The sequence below is a fragment of the Petaurus breviceps genome, unplaced genomic scaffold (genome assembly GCF_028583685.1).
Source record: "Petaurus breviceps papuanus isolate PSGF00001 unplaced genomic scaffold, PetGlider_PUasm1.0 90845, whole genome shotgun sequence".
Lineage (NCBI taxonomy): Eukaryota > Metazoa > Chordata > Mammalia > Diprotodontia > Petauridae > Petaurus > Petaurus breviceps.
In genome coordinates this window covers 25,046,340-25,065,497 of record NW_027187359.1, presented here as the reverse complement: position 1 = coordinate 25,065,497, position 19,158 = coordinate 25,046,340, and the positions used below count along the sequence as shown (strand labels likewise).

Sequence of the window (19,158 nt, the reverse complement as noted above, 5' to 3'; positions counted from 1 at the left end):
TCTTTGGCAAAAAAAAAAAATTATCAGGACTTTTGCTTGGCCACTAATTTTACCTCATTCTCAGAAGGTATTCTAGTAACAGTCTTATAAAATTGTCAAGATTACCAAGTTATATGACTCTTGTACTCGAGTATTCCAGTCTCCAAGGTCAGCCCTATATTTACTTCCCAATACTATGTCCCATCTATTGAAGCTGTACAAAAAATGGAAAAAGGATGCCTTGTGAGGTGGCATACTCCCCATAACTGGAAGTGTTTGAGAAGAGGCTGGATGGCCACTGTTCAAGGAAATTACAGAAAGAATTCTGATATCACGGCTGGATTAGGTCACCTCTGGGATCCCTTCTAGCTCCAAGATTATTTAATTTTAGATTTATAGGACTTGGTCAGATTTTCTTAGATTACTTTAAATGAAGGAGCCCAAAGTCTCTTGAGCTATAATTTTATCCCTTTTTCCTCCTGTTCTTTTGTCACTAAGAATGGAGAACAGCTGGTTACCATCTTCACTATAATTATTCATAATACACTTGAAGAATTTTAAGTCTCTCTAGTGAGAAGACAAATACTTAAGAACAACTGCTGTAATGGTGATTACTACCACAAAATGCCAACAACCTTAACTCAGAGCCAGCTTAGAGAAGAAACTCAGTTTTCTTCTGGTTAGAGAGAACAATAGACAAGAGTTTAGAGGAAAAAGTTGAGAAATTAGAAATAAATGAGGGAATTAGAGAAAGAAGCAATGTAATCCAACCTAATCCAATGCAGCAACACCATCAAGTACCTGCTATTTGCAGTTTACTATGCTAGGTGTTAGGGACATAAAGACAAAATTAAAAATAGTTCCTACTCTCAAGAAGCTTAGAGTAATGAACGATTCACTCAAGAGGTGTGCTGAGTAAAATACTGATGAGAATGGAAATATGTCTTAATTGAGAATCAATAATTTATACTACAATAATTAATATTCACATCTTGTTTCATGATGTGGAATGGACCCAAGCCTCTTGGTTATGTCAGTGGAGCTCAAGCTCTAGCTGGTTATACCATAGGAGAGGATTTGAGGAATGCTCTAGGAACAAATCAAATAGAAACTATTTTCTAAGCACTAGCATAGTAATCATGGAGAGTCACAACACAAGTAGGCTGCCGATCAGGTAGTGAAAAATTTTGGCTAATGCAAAGGTAGGAAGATATCAGAATGGAGAGATAAAGGACTAGGGCTTCTCTCCCCAAACAGAGGCTTATAGAATCTCTTTGATCACCATCAGAAAAGGAGAGGCTTCTTTGTTCAGTTAATATATTATTAATACCCATCACCCCAATTCCAGCTAAGCAACCAATAAACCAAAAGAACATTTTGCCACACAATAAGGGGACAGGAAAGAGGCATAGAATACCTGGCACCTGCTCTGAAGTCCAAATGGGAGACTGCACTAGGAAGAGACCACTTTGTATGCTCATGTGAACTATACTCTCACTTGCAATTCCCATGTTACAATGATCATTCAAGATTCCTTGAAAAATTTTAAAAGCAAAAAAAACCCCTGTTTAATATTCCTCTAGTAATAAACACCAACTAAAGCACAAATCAAAGATTTATATCACAAATATTACATCACAAATATATTCACCACAATGATGGTGGGGATCTAGTAAAGAGTCCAGGTTGAAGAAAATTTTCCTTTGGATGATGAGGTCCTCCAGATGCCCCCATTTGTAAACAGCAGTGGGTTGATTATATCAACCCCAAGAGACTGCAGAACATCCTGGAAGAGATTTGTTATCTCTCAAAGGTGTTTGACCTGTCAATTCACATGGGAAATACCAAGTTGATGAAGAATGTCTAACTCTTTGGATCTTGTCCAATGCTGTAGATATCTAGGAGAGACAGTATAGATGGGACAATGAGTTTTGTATGGATTGAAAAAGAAGAAATTGTTTTCAGGAATTTGGAAAGCACTTTTACTGACCCCAACCTTTAGCCAATGTCAAAGGTCCATATGTTCAATACAAACATTTTATTGCTCTTACTTTACAATAGTAAGACCTGTAATACCACTTCCTTTGAAGAATTAAAGATGAACATCAAATAAAAGGCAGTAGAAAGGCATATGGTGGGAAGTCAACAATAATAGATATCATCAAGAAATTGTATGACCAAAAGAAAAGAAGAACTGGTTCATGTGATAGGAACAAAAAAATGACAGGAGTATGTAGGAATATGTCCAGAATATTCCATTGCTTCCTTTAACTTTTAGGTGTTATTGTTTGTCCTTCATTCTCAAAGAGGACCATGAGATCAGGAAGATGGTGCCATGACTTGCAAGTGAATTGGATTTAAGTAAGGGAGGGCTGTGCAAGGTCACCAGCCTCCCTTTCTCCTCCAGAGTCACCTGGGTGCAGTGGAAAGATATAGATCAAGATGACTAGAGATGACCCCCAACTGCATTTCTCCATCATGTTGAGTGAACTTTCTGCAGGGCATGATCACGTGTAACATGGGAACTGGCATGGGTATTCTGTGACCTCTATCATTAGAGGAAACTCCTATGTCCATGAGATCACAGATCTATTGAATAATGTAATTTATACTCCATATGACCCCTGGGTTTATGATCTCATTGATGTGAATACTCTGTGCAACAAAGCACACTCAGGATGGTCCATGAATAATTTATGTTATAATAAATTTACAAAAAGTGAGCTCTCATATCTGCCAGGATAAGGGAACATTTCATGGACAATCATAGGATCATTGATCCAGAGTTGGAAGTGTCTTCATTGACCACCCAGTCCAAATCCTCCCAGGGAGGTAAGCAATTTTCCCAAAATCACACAGGTAATAAATATTACATAAAGGTTTTGAACCGAGGTCTTCTGACACCAATGCTTACTTTTCTTACTTTTTCTACTTTAGCTTGTAAAGGACCAGTATGGCACAGTGAAGAAAAACAGATTTAAATTCAGGGACATCTGGCTTCAAATCCAGCATCTGACACATACTGGCTATGTGATTCTGGACAAGTCTAGGAGTTGCATAGAAAGTGATAACCTGAATTGATAAAGGTTGTTTTCTTTAGGGAGGAAAGAGGAGAAAGACAATATGGGGAAAGGATACATACATACATACATATATGCATATATATGTGTGTGTATACACATATGTAGATAGATATAGATATATATCTATAGCTATATACATACACATACATCTACAAACACACACATATACACACACATATATACATACACAATATGTTCACATATACACAATACACACATGCATATACACTTATATTCTGTATGCATATACACATGCATACACATGTATTTATACATATGTGTATATGTCTATGTACTGCTAGTATACATACATAAAACATTATATTTAAGTGCTGTTACTTCTAGAATTCATTTAAGTACTTCTGCTACTTCCTACACACATATTTTATATACATATATAGACATAGCAGTACTTAAATATACTATATATTATATATGTAAGTGTATATATGTGTGTATATGTGCATTATACACATATGCATATGTACTGCTACTGCTACTTCTGGTATACATATAATTACTCCTGCCACTTCAGTACACACATACAAACATGCATGCATATATAAATACACACACCTACACATACAAACACATATACATACATGTATGTATATATCTTTGCTCCTTCATATACATATATGCATATATTCATACGCACATATGTGTATTCATGTGCAGAAGTACTTATGTAAATATCACAAGTAACAGTACCCTTAGGGACAACTTTGTCATAACTACCCAGATTATGAATTCCCCCAGGGTAGAAAACTGCAGTCAGTGTGATTGGTCAAATATTGTCCCAACTCATTTGGGACCACATTTACATAACCCCAGGAGTTCCATGGGTGGTAGAGGAAATTGGTTTCAGTGAATTTACATTTCACAGCTAAAGAGGTCTGTTACTGCCTTTTCCCTTGCCTGGTTTTATCTCCTTGTCTCCTACCAACCTGCTAATTTAAAATGTTATATTGAATCCATTTTTTATAGTTCCCAAATCCTTAAGGTTTCTCCTAAGTTTAAAGGGCTTCTCTGTCAGGTTTGATATTTGATCTCAGGATGATTAAACCTGATACTTTGGTAGAAAGAGATTACTGCACTGCTGTCAAGTCTGGGGGGACACCACATGGGGGACTGGGTGATTTTATTCCTTCTGAAGTTTCCACATAATAAAATTCCCAAAAAGCCTAAGAGAAAGAGTGAGGTAGAAATAAAGGCAGATAATGTAAATTACAAACTGTACTTTCTGCTCACAGAAAGGTGCAGTGGCATGGATGATCAAAACATAATAGGAAACACCAGGTAACAAACATACACATCCTAATTCACTCACAGACACAGGCTGAGATGAAGTCTCACTTCTCTTTTATCCACATAGAAAAGCAGCATGTATTTAATGAGGAGCTGGAGTGCTGAACAAGATAGCAGCTGGGACAAGATTGTGCCTTCATTTCTTAGGAAAAGTCTTAGAATCTCTTCTTCAGTGCCCCTGACAGATGGTCATTCAGTATCTGCTTGAATACTTCCAGGACCTGGAATTTCATCACCTCAAAAGGCAGCCCACTCCATTTTGGGATAACTCTAGTTGTTGCAAGTTTTCTTGTATGGAAGCAAAATCTGTCTCTCTCTAACTTTCCATCAGTGATCCTGGTTCTGCCCCCTTAATTTCATCAGATCATTTTACAGAGGAGAAAATGGAGGCCTAAGTGACATGCTGCATAGGTTGTATAAGTAGTAAAAGATATAAGTGGGGTTTTAATCCTGGCCTAAAGATAATTCTATTGCACTACATTTCATCAAAATAATACTATAGGCTCTTAAACCTGACAGTCCAAATATTTGAACAAAGTCTGTCATGGTCTTCTCTTCCCCAAGTCTTATTCTCCAAGATACATCTAATTCCCTCAATCTTTTCTCTCATGACATTCTTTCTGGCATCTCCATGCTTCTTCTCTAGGTAATAATCCATATAGTCAATTATTGTTATTGTTCAGTCATTTCAGAAGCGTCTAACTCTTCATGAACCTATTTGGGGTTTTCTTTTCAAAGATCCTAGAGTGATTTGCCATTTCCTTCTACAGCTCACTTTATAGATGAGGAACTAAGGCAAACAGGGTTAAGTGACTTGCTTAGGGTCACATAGTTGGCAAATATCTGAGGCCAGTTTTTCAACTCACAAAGATGAATCTTCCTGATTCTAAGCCTGGCACTCTATCCACTGTGCTATCTATCTGCTCATATCATCAATACCCCTTCCTAAAAATGAAGCTAGGAACTAAGCCCAATATTTGAAATTATATGCTCAATAGCCATAGAGTAAGAGGTTATGATACATCTAATTCACATGAATTCTATCAGTTGCTAACATTTTTTCATGAAGAATCCATGCTCTACTAACCACCACCCTCACATCCCCATAAGTCTTTTTTCTCCCTCATATGACTATTAAGCTACTTGCCATGCTACATTTTTTTTCATTTGTATTTCTCTAGTCTACATTAATAAAAAAATGCTGACCAGGATAGGACAAAGAATTAACCTAAAAGCATAGCATTCTAAAAAGATTTCCTTGCAATTACCTTCAATGTAGCAATCACTACTTGTATACAACTGCTCAATCAGTTAGTGATATACCTATAATACCAGTCATTGCAGCCATTATTCCTCTATATCCTTCTCAAGCTTATTTTAGGAGACTCTCAACATCTTGCTTAAATCAAGATAAACTATGGTGAGTGTATTCCCTCCATCAATCATTCTAGTTATCCTAGTAACAAAGGAAATGAGATAAGTTTTGCATGACTTGTTCTTTGTGAACCTGTGCTGGATTTAACTGATCAGCACTTTCTTTTCTAATCACTCACAAATCATCTATTTGACAATCTATTCTGGAATTTTACTATGAATCAATAGTAAACTCATCAGTCTGAGAAGTCCAGGATCTACTTTTTTTGCTCCCCACAATAATCAGGAAAACATTTGCCTATTTTCAATGTTTTCTTTCCTCTCTCAAAATATGTTTCCTAGCAGTGCATTATATCTGATTTTTTTAGTGGGAATATGTGATTAATCTGAACCTGTCTACTTCAACTCATTGAAATCTTAATCAAGATGATCTGATTGATTCAAGGTCTCAGTCATCTCTTAAGTATCTGTGTTCACATTTTCCAATTAAAAAAATGATGATCATGTTTTAGAAACAACATGATGGTATTTTGTTTTCTCTTTTGTATCAGTACTTTGTCCTGTTTCCTTCAAGAAGCTTGTGGATGCTCACTTCCTTTTCTCCCTCTACATCATACACTTAAAAATAACATTTATCGTCCTTAGCATTTTTTAATAAGTATGAGCTTACTCTAAGCTTTTGTCTTCCTGATATCATTCTTGTAGGTCTGGGATACTATTTTGTCATTGCCTTGGTACTATGCCTGTTTCTACACATATAATGCAAATTCATATGATATGAATTCACTGCACATCAATTTTATGGTTTATTTAGATACTTTCCACCTTCCTTCTTCATTGAGATGAATTTTTTTTACTGTTTTGTTAAAATTTCATGTTTGACAGTCCCTTGAACTTCTTATACCTTATTCTTTTTTTTTTTTAAACAATCGGGGTTAAGTAACTTGCTCAACATTACACGGCCACGTGTTTCTGGGTGGGTGCTGTGTCTGAGCCCGGGATTCGATCTCCAGGTCATCCTGACACTAGAGCCAGCGCTCTTACTCGCTGTGCTACCTGGCCGCCCCTTATACCTTATTCTTTCTAAGCTTTTAGCCAAAGTATTAAATTAATCTTTTTTTCTGATTTTTTAAATTGACTTCAAAAAATGTAAGCATGTACCTAATTCTCCTTAGCATTGCCTGCCTTGACTATTCTGAAGTCTTTGTTTCTGTAGCTTGTACTTCAACAACTGGTCCCTCTTTATTGGTCATGAGTCAATGTCTCTGTTTTAATGATTAGAACTTTCAGCCCCAAATGCACAAAACTATGTGTGGTATAAAGGTTCAAGAAAGACAAAAGAAAATAAACTTAAAGGAATATTGAGCTATATGAAACGACGGAATAGAGGATTTAAAAAAGACTTGAAAGAAATTGTATGAACTAATGGAAAGTAAAGTGAGCCAAGCCAGAAGAACAATGCATACTATAATATCAATAAAAAAGAACAATTTTGAAGAATGTTATTAATTGATGAAGAAAGAAATGAGCAGAACAAGGAAATATTATATAAAAGAAACAACACTGTAAAGACAAACAACTTTGAAAGCTATAAGATTCATTTTGATAGCTATGTTTGTCAGGAGATGGATAGATTCAGGGAGCATAATGAGACATATTTTTAATACTGTTGATGAGGAAATTTATTTTTTTTTGCTAAGTACATATTTTTTATAGAATATATTTTCATTATTCTTTTACCAATGAAATGGAGAAGGGGGTTGAAAGGAAAGAAAAAAGATTTGTATAAATTAAAAAAAACCTTTGGATTGGAATGTGTACACATACATACAAGCACACATATAAGGAATACACATGAACTATATGTTTTATATATATATATAAATATATATATATGGAATATCTCCATATGCACATACAGGTACTCAGGAAGATGGTAAATGATCCTCACCTTTTTTTTTTTTTTTGCCTTTTGGAGGGCTATTGGGGTTAAGTAACTTGCCCAAGGTTACATGGCTAGTTTGTGTGTGTTTGTGTGTGTGTGTGTGTGTGTGTGTGTGGGTGTGTGTTAAGTGTCTGAGGCCAGAACCGAACTCGGGACCTCCTTACTCCAGGGCCAGTGCTTTACTCACTGAACCACCTAGCTAGCCCTCAATCCTCACCTTTTTAACACTGGCTAAAGGGGGATGTTTAACCTAGACTGGAATGAAGGTATAAATGATGGCTATTATCAAATAATTGAAAGGCTGCCTATCCTCTTTGACCTCAGAAGATAGAACAGAATCAATGGGGCGGGGGGGGGTGCGATTTTCAGAGATGTAAATGAGATTGATACCAGGAAAAACTTTTCAGTAGTTAGAACTTTCCAAAAGTGTAATGGGATGCCTCAGAAGTATTGTATGCCAACAAAAGGGAAGAGCAAAAATAGGATTGACACTTGCTTTGGTAGAGATACATTTATTGGATATGAGTTGGAGCAGATAGTTACTGCTATCCTTCCAACTATAAAATTAGGTGATTCTGTGGATCTTGTCTTAAGTTGTTTCATACAGTTGTATGCTGTCCTTCTGTTCATTTTTGCAAATTATGAGGGACTTTATTTTCCCCCAAGTTTATTATTCATTAATTTTTATTATTCTCTTCTTTTAAAATTGAGTCCCAAGTTCACTACCTCCCTCCTACACCCCACAGTGAAGTCAAACAAAATAATATCAATTTTACATGTGAAACCATGCAACACATATTTCCATATTAGCCACACTGCAAAAACAAACAAATTGAAAATCCCACAGTAAAGTGAGAAAACTTCAATTTGAACTCAGTTCATCAGTTCTCTCTCTGGAGATAGTTCTTTTTTGTCATCATTCTTTGGAATTGTCTTGGATCATTGTATTGATCAGAGGGACCAAGTCTTTCACAGTTGATCATTATTGCAACATTGCTGTTACTGTGCACAATGAATTCCTGTTTCTTTTCACTTTGCACTACACTTTTAGTTCATGTAGTATTTCTCATGTTTTTCTGAAGCTATCCCCCTCTCTTATCAACTTTCTCTCCCATTTCCCTATGAGGTAAAATAGATTTCTATGCCCAGTTGAGTACAGAAACACACACACACACACACACACACACACATTTTTCATTCTCTATTTGAACCAATTCTGATCAAAGTGAGGTTAAAGCATTGCCTGCCACCACCATCCCGCATTTCTACCTCCACTATAAAAACCTCTTTTTTTCATGCCTTTCTTTCATCTGAGAAAAATTTTCCCATTCTACATACCCTTCCTTCTTTCCCCAGAACATCCCTCTTTTTTTACCCCTCCACTTTCCTTTAGAGATTGTCTCAATGTCATCAACTCTCACTCATGCTCTCTGTAGGAGTTACATGAATCATTTTTCCCATATGAAAATGTAAACAGTTTAATTTTATGGAGCCCTTTATGATTACTTTTGTATGCTCATCTTTTTATATTGCTCTTGAATCTTGTATGTGGATGTCACATTTTCTTTTCGGATCTAAGACAACTTCAAAAGACTTATGGAAAATGCTACCCACATCCAGAAAAACAACTATGGAGTATGAATGCAAATCAAAGCATACTATTCTCTCTCTGTGTCTCTGTTTCTCTCTGTCTCTGTCTGTTTCTCTCTGTGTCTGTCTGTGTCTCTGTCTCCTTCTCTGTCTCTCCATCTCACTGTCTCTCTCTCTGTCTCTGTCTTTCTCAGTTTGTCTTTTTTCTCTCTGTCTGTCTCTGTCTGTCTCTGTCTCTCTCTCTCTCTGTCTCTGTCTCTGTCTGTTTCTCTCTGTGTCTCTGTCTCCTCTGTCTCTCCATCTCACTGTCTCTGTCTCTCTCTGTCTCTCTCTCTGTCTGTCTCTGTCTGTCTCTCTGTCTCTCTCTGTCTCTGTCTCTCTGTCTCTGTCTCTCTCTCTCGCTCCCTGTCTCTCTCTCTCTCTCTATCTCTCCTTCTTTGTTTCTTCTTTTTTGTAGTTCCTCCCATTGGTTCTAATTATTCTTTTCAACATGACTAATGTGAAAATATGTTTAATATGATTGTATATAGAGAGAGCTTATATCAGATTGCATGTCATCTTGGAGAGGAGAGGGAGGGGAAGAAAATTTAGAATTCAAAATCTTATGGAAATTAATGTTGAGGGGCAACTAGGTGGCACAGTGAATAGAGCACTGGCCCTGGAGTCAGGAGGACCTGAGTTTAAATCTGGCCTCAGACACTTGACAAACTTACTAGCCGTGTGACTTTGTGCAAGTCACTTAACCCCAATTGCCCCCCAAAAAGCAAAAAAAAATGTTGAAAACTAAAAACAACCAAATGAATGAATGAATGAATGAATGAATAAATTTTTAAGAAAGAAAAAATTATATTTAGTTCTGGTCTCTTCACCAGCAATTCTTGGATATCCTCTATTTTCTTAAATACCCATTTTCCTCTGAAGGATTATACTCAGTTTTGCTGGGCAGGTTATTCTTGGTTGTAATCCTAACTGCTTTGCCCTCGGGAATATCATATTCCAAGCCCTCTGCTCCTTTAATGTGGAAATAGCTAAATTTTGTGTGATTCTGACTATGGCTGTATGATATTTGAATTGTTTCTTTCTGCTTGTTTCTGCTTACAATATTTTCTTTTTGATCTGAGAGCTCTGAAATTTGACTATAATATTCCTGGGCATTTTCATTTTTTTGTTTAATTTGTTTATTTTTAGTTTTCAACATTCATTTCCACAAGATTTTGAGTTACAAATTTTCTCCTGATCTTTCCCCTACACCCACCCTAAAATAGCGATCCTACTGAATACCCCTTCCCCCAATCTTCTCTCCCTTATATCTTCTCCCATTCCCCCCATTGATTTTCTAGTAGGGCAAGATGGATTTCTATAGCCCAGTGCCTGCATATCTTATTTCCCAGCTGCATATATATGTATGTATATACGTATATGTATATATGTATGTATACACACATATTCATATATACACACACACATATACACACATATATATTTATATACGTATGAACATTTGATTTTAAAACTTTTATTTCTGGATTCTTTCCTTCTTTCCTCATCACCCACCCCTACTGGGAGGAAAAAAGATTCAATATAAGTTATATATGGGTAGTTATGCAAAACATTTCCACAGTAGATATATTGTGAAAGAATGACCATATTTCCCTCCATCCTATCCCATCCTATTTTCTACTTTGACCCTGTTCCTTTTCAAAAATGTGTGTTTCTAACTACCCTCCCCACCCCAACCTGCCCTCTTTTCTATAATCCTCCCTGTTATCCCCTTCCCCCCTAATTTCCTATAGGGTAAGATACCCAATTTCATGTGTATGTTATTTCCTCCTTAAGCCAAATTCAATGAGAGTAAGGTTGATTCATTTCCTCTTGCCTTACTGTTCTTCCCCTCCATTGTAACTGTTTTCTCTTGCCTCTTTTATATGAGGTAATTTACCCTATTCTATATCTCCCTATCTCTTCCCATCATATTCCTCTCTCACCTCTTAATTTTAATTTTTAGGTATCATCCTTTCCTATTCAGCTGATCCTATGCCCTCTGTCAATGTATACATGAACACATATATACACACACTCACTTATGTATTTATATGCACATATACCTTCCTATATAAACATATTTATGTATGCACAAATATATACATATATATTCCCTTCAACTATTCTCATATTGAGAAAAGTCTCATGAGTTACAATAATAATTTTACCATGTAGGAATATAAATAATTCAATTTTAGTAAGTTCCTTATGATTTCTTTTCCCTGTTTATCTTCTCATGCTTCTTGTATTTGAAAGTCAAATTTTCTATTCAACTCTGTTTTTTTCATCAAGAATGCTTTAAAGTCTTCTATTTTATTAAATGACCATATTTCCCCCTGAAACATTATACTCAGTTTTGCTGGGTAGGTGATTCTTGGTTTTAATCCTGTCCCCTTTGCAATATCATACTCTAAGTCCTTCAATCCCTTAATATAGAAGATGCTAGATCTTCTGTTATCTTGATTATTTTTCCATAGTACTCAAATTATTTCTACCTAGCTGCTCGTAATATTTCCTCCTTGACCTGGGAACTCTGGAATTTGGCTATAATATTCCTAGGAGTTTATTTTTTGGCTATAATATTCCTAGGAGTTCTCTTTTTTCAAGAGGACATCAGTGAATTCTTTCAATTTCTATTTTGCTCTCTGGTTCTAAAATATCAGGGCAATTTTCCTTAGAATTTTTTGAAGGATGACTTCTATGTTTTTCACTTGATCATGGCTTTCAGGTAGTCCAATAATTTTTAAATTATCTCTCCTGAATCTATTTCCAGGTCAGTGGTTTTTCTAATGAGATATTTCACATTGCCTTCTATTTTTTCATTTGTTTGGATCTGTTTTATAATATCTTGATTCCTCATGAAGTCATTAGCTTCCATTTGCTCCAACCTAATTTTGAAGGAATTATTCTCTTCAGTGAGTTTTTGAAATTCCTTTTTCATCTGAAATTCAGCTTCTTCAGGCTTTCTTCTCCCCATTGGCTTTTTGGGCCTCTTTTTCCATTTGAGTTAGTCTATTTTTTAAGGTCTTATATTCTTCAGTCAGGTTGTTGACTCTTTTTTCATGATTTTCTTGCATCATTCTCATTTCTCTTCCCAGTTTTTCCTCCACTTCTCTTACTTCATTTTCAAAATCTTTTGTGAGCTCTTCTATGGCTTGTAACCATTTCATATTTTCCTTGGAAGTGTTTTTTTAAGTGTAACATTATCTATGTTTTATTGTATTTCATTTAGTTTTTTTTCTTTTTGAAATGCTTTAATAACTTCTGATTTTCATCATTCATTTCCGCCAGATTTTGAGTTACAAATTTTCTCCCCATTTTTCCCCTATCCACTGCCCCAAAATAGCAGTCCCACAGGATATCCCCTCCTCCAATCTATTCTCTCCCTTATTTTCTCCCATACCCCTTATGACTTTTCCAGTGGATCTCTATGCCCCAGTGCCTGTATATCTTATTTCCCAATTACATGTAAATTAGTATTAATAATAGTATATATATATATATATGTATATATATATATTTGAATATTTTATTTTAAGACTTTGAATTCCAGATTCATTCCCTTCCTCCCTTGTCACCCAACCTTACTGGGATAATAAGCAGTTCAGTATAGGTTGTACCTGTGTGGCTAATGCAAAACAATAACATAGTAGATATATTGTAAAAGATTGACTATATTTCCCTCCTTCCTATCCCACCTCCGAATTGTTCTATTCTCTACTTTGATCCCATCCCTTTTCAAAAGTAGGTGCTTCCAATTTCCCTCCCCCCAGCCTGCCCTCCCTTCCATCATCCCCCCCTCTCATCCCCTTCCCCCTCTACTCTCCTGGAGGGTGAGATACCTATTTAGTGTGTATTTCATTCCCTCCTCAAGCCAAATTCAATAGGAATAAGGTTGACCCATTCCCTTTTGCCTTCCTATTCTTCCCCTCCATTGTAACTATTTTCCCTTGCCTCTTGTGTATGAGATAGTTTATCCCATTCTGTCACTCCCCATCTCCTCTCATTATATTCCTCTCTCACCTCTAAGTATCATCCCTTCCTGTAAAATTGGTCCTGTTCCCTCTATCTATGTATACCTGTAAACATATATACACACATTCACATATGTATTCATATCCCCATATACCCTCCTATACACACACACACACATATATATGTGTGTGTGTGTGTGTGTGTGTGTGTGTGTGTATTCCTATTCCCTTCAACTACTGAGAAAAGTTTCATAAGTTACAATTATTGTTTTTCCATGTAGGAATGTTAATAGTTAAACTTTTATAAGTTCCTTATGATTTCTTTTCCCTGTTTACCTTCTCATGCTTCTCTTGCTTCTTGTATCTGAATGTCAAATTTTCTATTCAACTCTGGTTTTTTCAACAAGAATGCTTGAAAGTCCTTTATTCCACTGAATGACCATATTTTCCCCTGAAACATGATACTCAGAGTTGCTGGGTCAGTGACTCTTGGTTTTAATCCCAGCTCCTTTGACCTATGAAATATCATATTCCAAGCCATTCGATCTGTCAGTGTAGAAGCTGCCAGATCCTGGGTTATCCTGATTGTGTTTCCACAATATTCAAATTGTTTCTTCCCAGCTGCCTGCAATATTCTCTCCTTAATTGGGGAATTCCAGAACGTGGCTATAACATTCCTAGGAGTTTTCTTTTTGGCATCTTTTTCAGGAGGTTATCGGTGGATTCTTTCAACTTCTATTTTGCCCTCTGGTTCTAAAACATCAGGGTAGTTTTCTTTGAGAACGTCCTGGAGAATGATTTCTAGGTTCTTACTTTGATCATGACTTTCAGGTTGTGCAATAATTTTTAAATTTTCTCTCCTGAATGTATTTTCTAGGTCAGTGGTTTTTCCCATGAGATATTTCACATTGCCTTTTATTCTTTCGTTTCTTTGGATCTGTTTAACAGCATCTTGATTTCTCATAAAGTCATTAGCTTCCATTTGCTCCAATCTAATTCTGAAGCAATGATTCTCCTCATTGAGCTTTTGAGATTCTTTTTCCATCTGGCAAATTTGGCTTTTTAAGGCATTCTTCTCCTCATTGCCTTTTTGAGCCTCTCTTGCCATTTGAGTTAGTCTGTTTTTTAAGCTGTGATTTTCCTCAGTCAGGCTTTTGACACTCATTTTGTGATTTTCTTGCATTATTCTCATTTCTCTTCCCAATTTTTCCTCCACTTCTCTTATCTGCTTCTTAAGGTCCTCTATGGCCTGTAACCAGCTTGTATTTTCTTTTGAAGCTTTTGGTGCAGGAGTTCTGACTCCTCCTGTTCCATGCTTTGCTTCTTTTTGTCCCCAAAATAGGAGTCTAATGTTGGAATCTTCTGTCTGCTTTGTTTCCTTTGCCTGGTCATTTTGCCTTCAGTCACTTGACCCCTGGGCTTTTTGTCTCAGTAGGGCTCTGCCACCAGACAGGGGCGATTTTGTCTCAAATGCTGGGGTTTTCTCAGCTGCCGGAGGTATTAGATGGGTGCCCTCTCTGAGGTTTCCACATGCTCTGGCAAGTTGGACATACACCCCAGGACCTCCACCCTATACTGAAAATCCAGATCCAAGAAGGTTAAAGCAAGAGTGATTACTCCTCAGACTGGTGCTTGGTCCCCCTACACTCTGCAGGCCAGGAGCTGAAGCTGCCACGTGGCACTGGCTGGCTATGCCCAAGTCTTAGTGGCTTCTCGCCCCAGGGGCAAAGGCCACACACTTCAACTTACTGGGTCCCAAAGTCCAGACTGCACTGAACTCTCACTTTGTCCTTCACATCTAAGTGTTGATAAATCTGGAAACAGCCACAGCTACTGCTGATCTGGAGTCCCTCAGGCTGGCGACTGGTCAGGCCCACTCTGGGACTAAAGCCTCGGCATGGGGCTGGGCTTGGCTCCCAGAGCACTGAGCTGGCCAATTCCTGCCAGCCTCCTGGGCTGTCCTCCCCAGGAGGTTAGCTTCTCTGTGTCATTTTGTGGGTTCTGCAGCTCCAAAGTTTTTTTACAATCCCCTTTTTACATGGATTGGGGAAGGTGGAAGCCAAAGCAGTGGGGAAGTCCTGCTTCTACTCTGCCATCTTTACTCCTTCCTCTTGGAAGCTTTTGATGCAGGAGTTCTGACTTCATTATTTTCCTCCTTTTCCATGCTTTGATCCTTTTTGTCCCCCCAAAAAAGGATTCTATGGTCTGTTTGTGCTTCCTCTTCTTGTTCATATTGCCAGTCAATTACTTGACTTTTGAGCTCTTTGCCACAGTAGAACTCTGCTTCCAGAGAGGAGAGCTTTGTCACAAGTCACTGGGGTTTTCACAAATGTTCTCAGAGGTCTGAGGAGGGTGCCCTTTCTACAGACACAGGATAGATCTAAGATCCAAGACCACTACCCAAGAAAGTGACCCAGATCCAAGCAAGTCAAATCAAGAGTAATTACTCTCTGGATAGTTGCTTGGTTCCCCTATGATCTGTAGGACTCAAGCTCCTCAGGCAGGCACATGGCAGATGCTGCAGCAGCAGCCTTCCTGCCTCCTTCAACTCTCACCCTGTAGCAGGGGGAGACTGTACCCTTCCTTTCAAACAGAGCTTCCCACTGACCTTTTATTTTATTTTATTTTTTGGTGTTTATGGGTTGAAAAGTTTGGGAACCACCACAACTGCTGGTGATTCACTCTCCTGGAGTCTGCTCGGGCTACCACTGCCTCCCTAGGGCCAAAATTGTGTGGCTCACACAGGACTGCACTTGGCTCCCAGGGCACTGTGATGAACCCTTCATGCCAGCCTGCCTTCAGTGGGAGATTTGTTTCTCTCTGTGACTTTATGGGTTCTGTAGCTCTAAAATTTGTTTAGAGTCATATTTTATATGTATTTGAGGTGGTTGTGGGGGAGGTCACAGAATTTTCTGCTTCTACTCTGACATCTTGGCTCTGCTGGAAGTTTTCACTATTAAATCACTTTTAGGAAGTGTCAATAGTTACTTTAAATTTCTATTTTGCTGTCTAGATCTAAGATTTCTGGGCAGTTTTCCTGCCTATTTTCCTGAAATGTGGTATCTAAGCTCTTTTTTTTATCACAACTTTCAGGTAGTTCATTAATTCTTAAATTATCTTTCTTTGACATATTTTTCAGGTCAGTTGTTTTTCCAATTAGATATTTTGCATTTTCTTCTATTTTTTCAATCATTTTCATTTTATTTTATTGTTTCATAGAATTTCATGGAATCATTAGCTTCCACTTGTTCAATTATAATTTTTAAGAAATCATTTTCTTCATAAATCTTTTGTACCTCTTTTTCCACTTGGCCAATTAGGCTTTTTAAGAAGTTTTTTTTTCTTCAGTTAATTTTCTGTCTCTTTTATCTTTTGGTCAATTCTGTTATTTTAAATTGTTATTTACTTATTTATTTAGGGGGTAATTTTGTATTTCTTCTGTCAAGCTGTTAATTCTCTTCTCAAAATTTTCTTTCATGGATTCCATTTCTTTTTTTCATTTATTTCACACCACTTAAAACAAACAAATAAACACCTTTCTATTCAGTGCCATACCAATCAATTTACCAAAAAATTACTTTATAGATCTAGAAAAAAATAGTAACAAAATTCATTTGGTAGAACAAAAGGTCCAGAATATCAAGGGAATTAATGAAAAGAAATGCTGGGGTAGGTGGCCTAGCCATACCAGATTTTAATCTGTATTATGAAGCAGGAGTCATCAAAACTACTTGGTATTGGTTGAGGAATAGAGTAGTGGATCAATGGAATAGATTTTGTACACAAGACTATAGTAATCTACTGTTTTATAAACTCAAAGACCCCAGTTTTTGGAAAAGAACTCACTATTTCACAAAAACTGCTGGGAAAACTATAATACAGAATGGCAAAAACTGGGCATAGACCATTATCTAACACTTTATGCCAAAATCAAGTCTAAATGTGTGCATGATCTAGGTATAAAGGCTGATAGTGTAAGCAATCGGGGAAAGCAAGGAATAGTTTACCTGTCAGATTTATGGAGAGTAGAAGACTTTATGACCAAAGAAGAATTAGAGAGCATTATAAAATGCAAAATGGATAATTTTGATTACATTAAATTGAAAAGCTTCTGTACAAACAAAGTCAATGTAACCAAGATTAAGAGGGAAGTGGAAAATTGGGAAAGAATTTTTACAACCAATGTCTCTGATAAAGGCCTCATTTCTAAAATATACAGAGAATTGAGTCAAATCTATAAGAATAAAAGTCATTCCCCAACTGATAAATGGTCAAAGGATATCAACATGCAGTTTCCAGAGGAATAAATTACTTATATTTATAAGCATATGAAAAATGCTCTAAATCACTATTGATTAGAGAAATGCAAACCAAAACAACTCTGAGGTACCACATCTCACCAGTCAGATTGACTAAGATGACAAAACAGGAAAATGACAAATGCTGGAGAGTATGTGGAAAAATTGGAGCACTAATGCATTTATGGTGGAGTTGTGAACTTATTCAACCATTCTGGAGAGCAACCTGGAACTATGCCCAAAGGGCTATAAATTATTTCATACCCTTTAACCCAGCAATAACTTCTAGGGTTGTATCCCAAACAGATCATAGATGTGGGAGGAAGACCCATATGTACAAAAATATTTATAGCAATTCATTTTGTGGTGGCAAAGTATTGGATATTAAGGGGATGCCCATCAATTAGGCAATGGCTAAACAAATTATGTTAAATGAATGTAATGGAATACTATTTTTCTATAAGAAACAAGGAGCAGATGGACTTCATATTTACTTAAAGAGACTTATATGAAGTGATGCTGAGTGAGAAGAGCAGAACCAGGAGAAATTTGTACACAATTACAGACTCAGTGTATGTGTGACAACCAGCTTTGATAGACTGGACTCTTCTCAGCAATGCAGGGTCATAATTCAACTCCAAAAGACTCATGATGGAGAGAGATGTCTACATTTAGAGAAAGAACTAGAAAGAACAGAGTTTGAATTGCAGATTGAAGCAAGCTATCTGCTCTCTTTCTTTTTCTTGTTTGGTTTTGTTTCCTCTTTCCCATTGTTCATTCCATCTGATAAAATCCTTCTTTATAACCTGACTAATGTCTAATGTGAAAGTATTTGCAGATCCTATACTTGATTGTATGCTGCTATGGGGAGAGGGGGAAAGGAGGGGGGAGAAAATTTGAAACTCAAGGAATTATGGAACTGAATCTTGCAAACTAAAAGAAATCAAATAAATTAATAAAGACAATAAAATTAAATTAAATTTTAAAAAGCAAGTTTAAAGAAAAAACTTTCAGGAATTCTTGTTAGTTTTGGACCCAAATAGCATTTTTCTTTGAGACTCATTTGTAGCAGTTTTCACATTGTTTTCTTCTTCTGAGTTTATGTCTTGGCCTTCCATGCCACCCTATTAGCTTTTTATGACAATTATTTGTTGTTTGCTCATGCTCTACCCATTTGGAGGTGGGGTGGCAACATCCCTAATTTCAGGTTATTTGTGCTGTTTTTTTTTTCCAGAACTAGTTCTGGGGGTCCATATTATGTTTTTGTCCTTTAAAGCTGTGATTACCATTCTCCTAGTCTGCACTCTTGTCTTTACCCATAAAGGGCCTTTTTCCACTTTAGCTGAAAGTGCTAATATTCCTTTCTACTTTGGAACTGCAACTAATGCCCCTGCTTTCTTGTGACAGACCATAAAAGCTCTTCCTCACCCTGGAACTGTGACCCAGAATTTTATATGGACAATAGAGTTGCCAGTTAGTGCCAACTGCAACCAATTCCAGCAAAGTCTCCCTAGTAAACTCTCTCTCTCTCTCTCTCTCTCTCTCTCTCTCTCTCTCTCTCTCTC

At 36.8% G+C, this 19,158-nt stretch overlaps 1 long non-coding RNA gene across 1 annotated transcript in view; it reads right to left on the bottom strand.

The window, feature by feature from the left end:
* Positions 1–1,551: 1,551 nt before the first annotated feature.
* The window catches only part of LOC138149293 (uncharacterized), a 33,397-nt gene continuing 15,790 nt past the window's right edge, over positions 1,552–19,158 (bottom strand). The window contains exon 3 of the long non-coding RNA XR_011165279.1: positions 1,552–1,877. This is a non-coding gene — a long non-coding RNA (uncharacterized lncRNA). The remainder of the gene's footprint in view (positions 1,878–19,158) is intronic.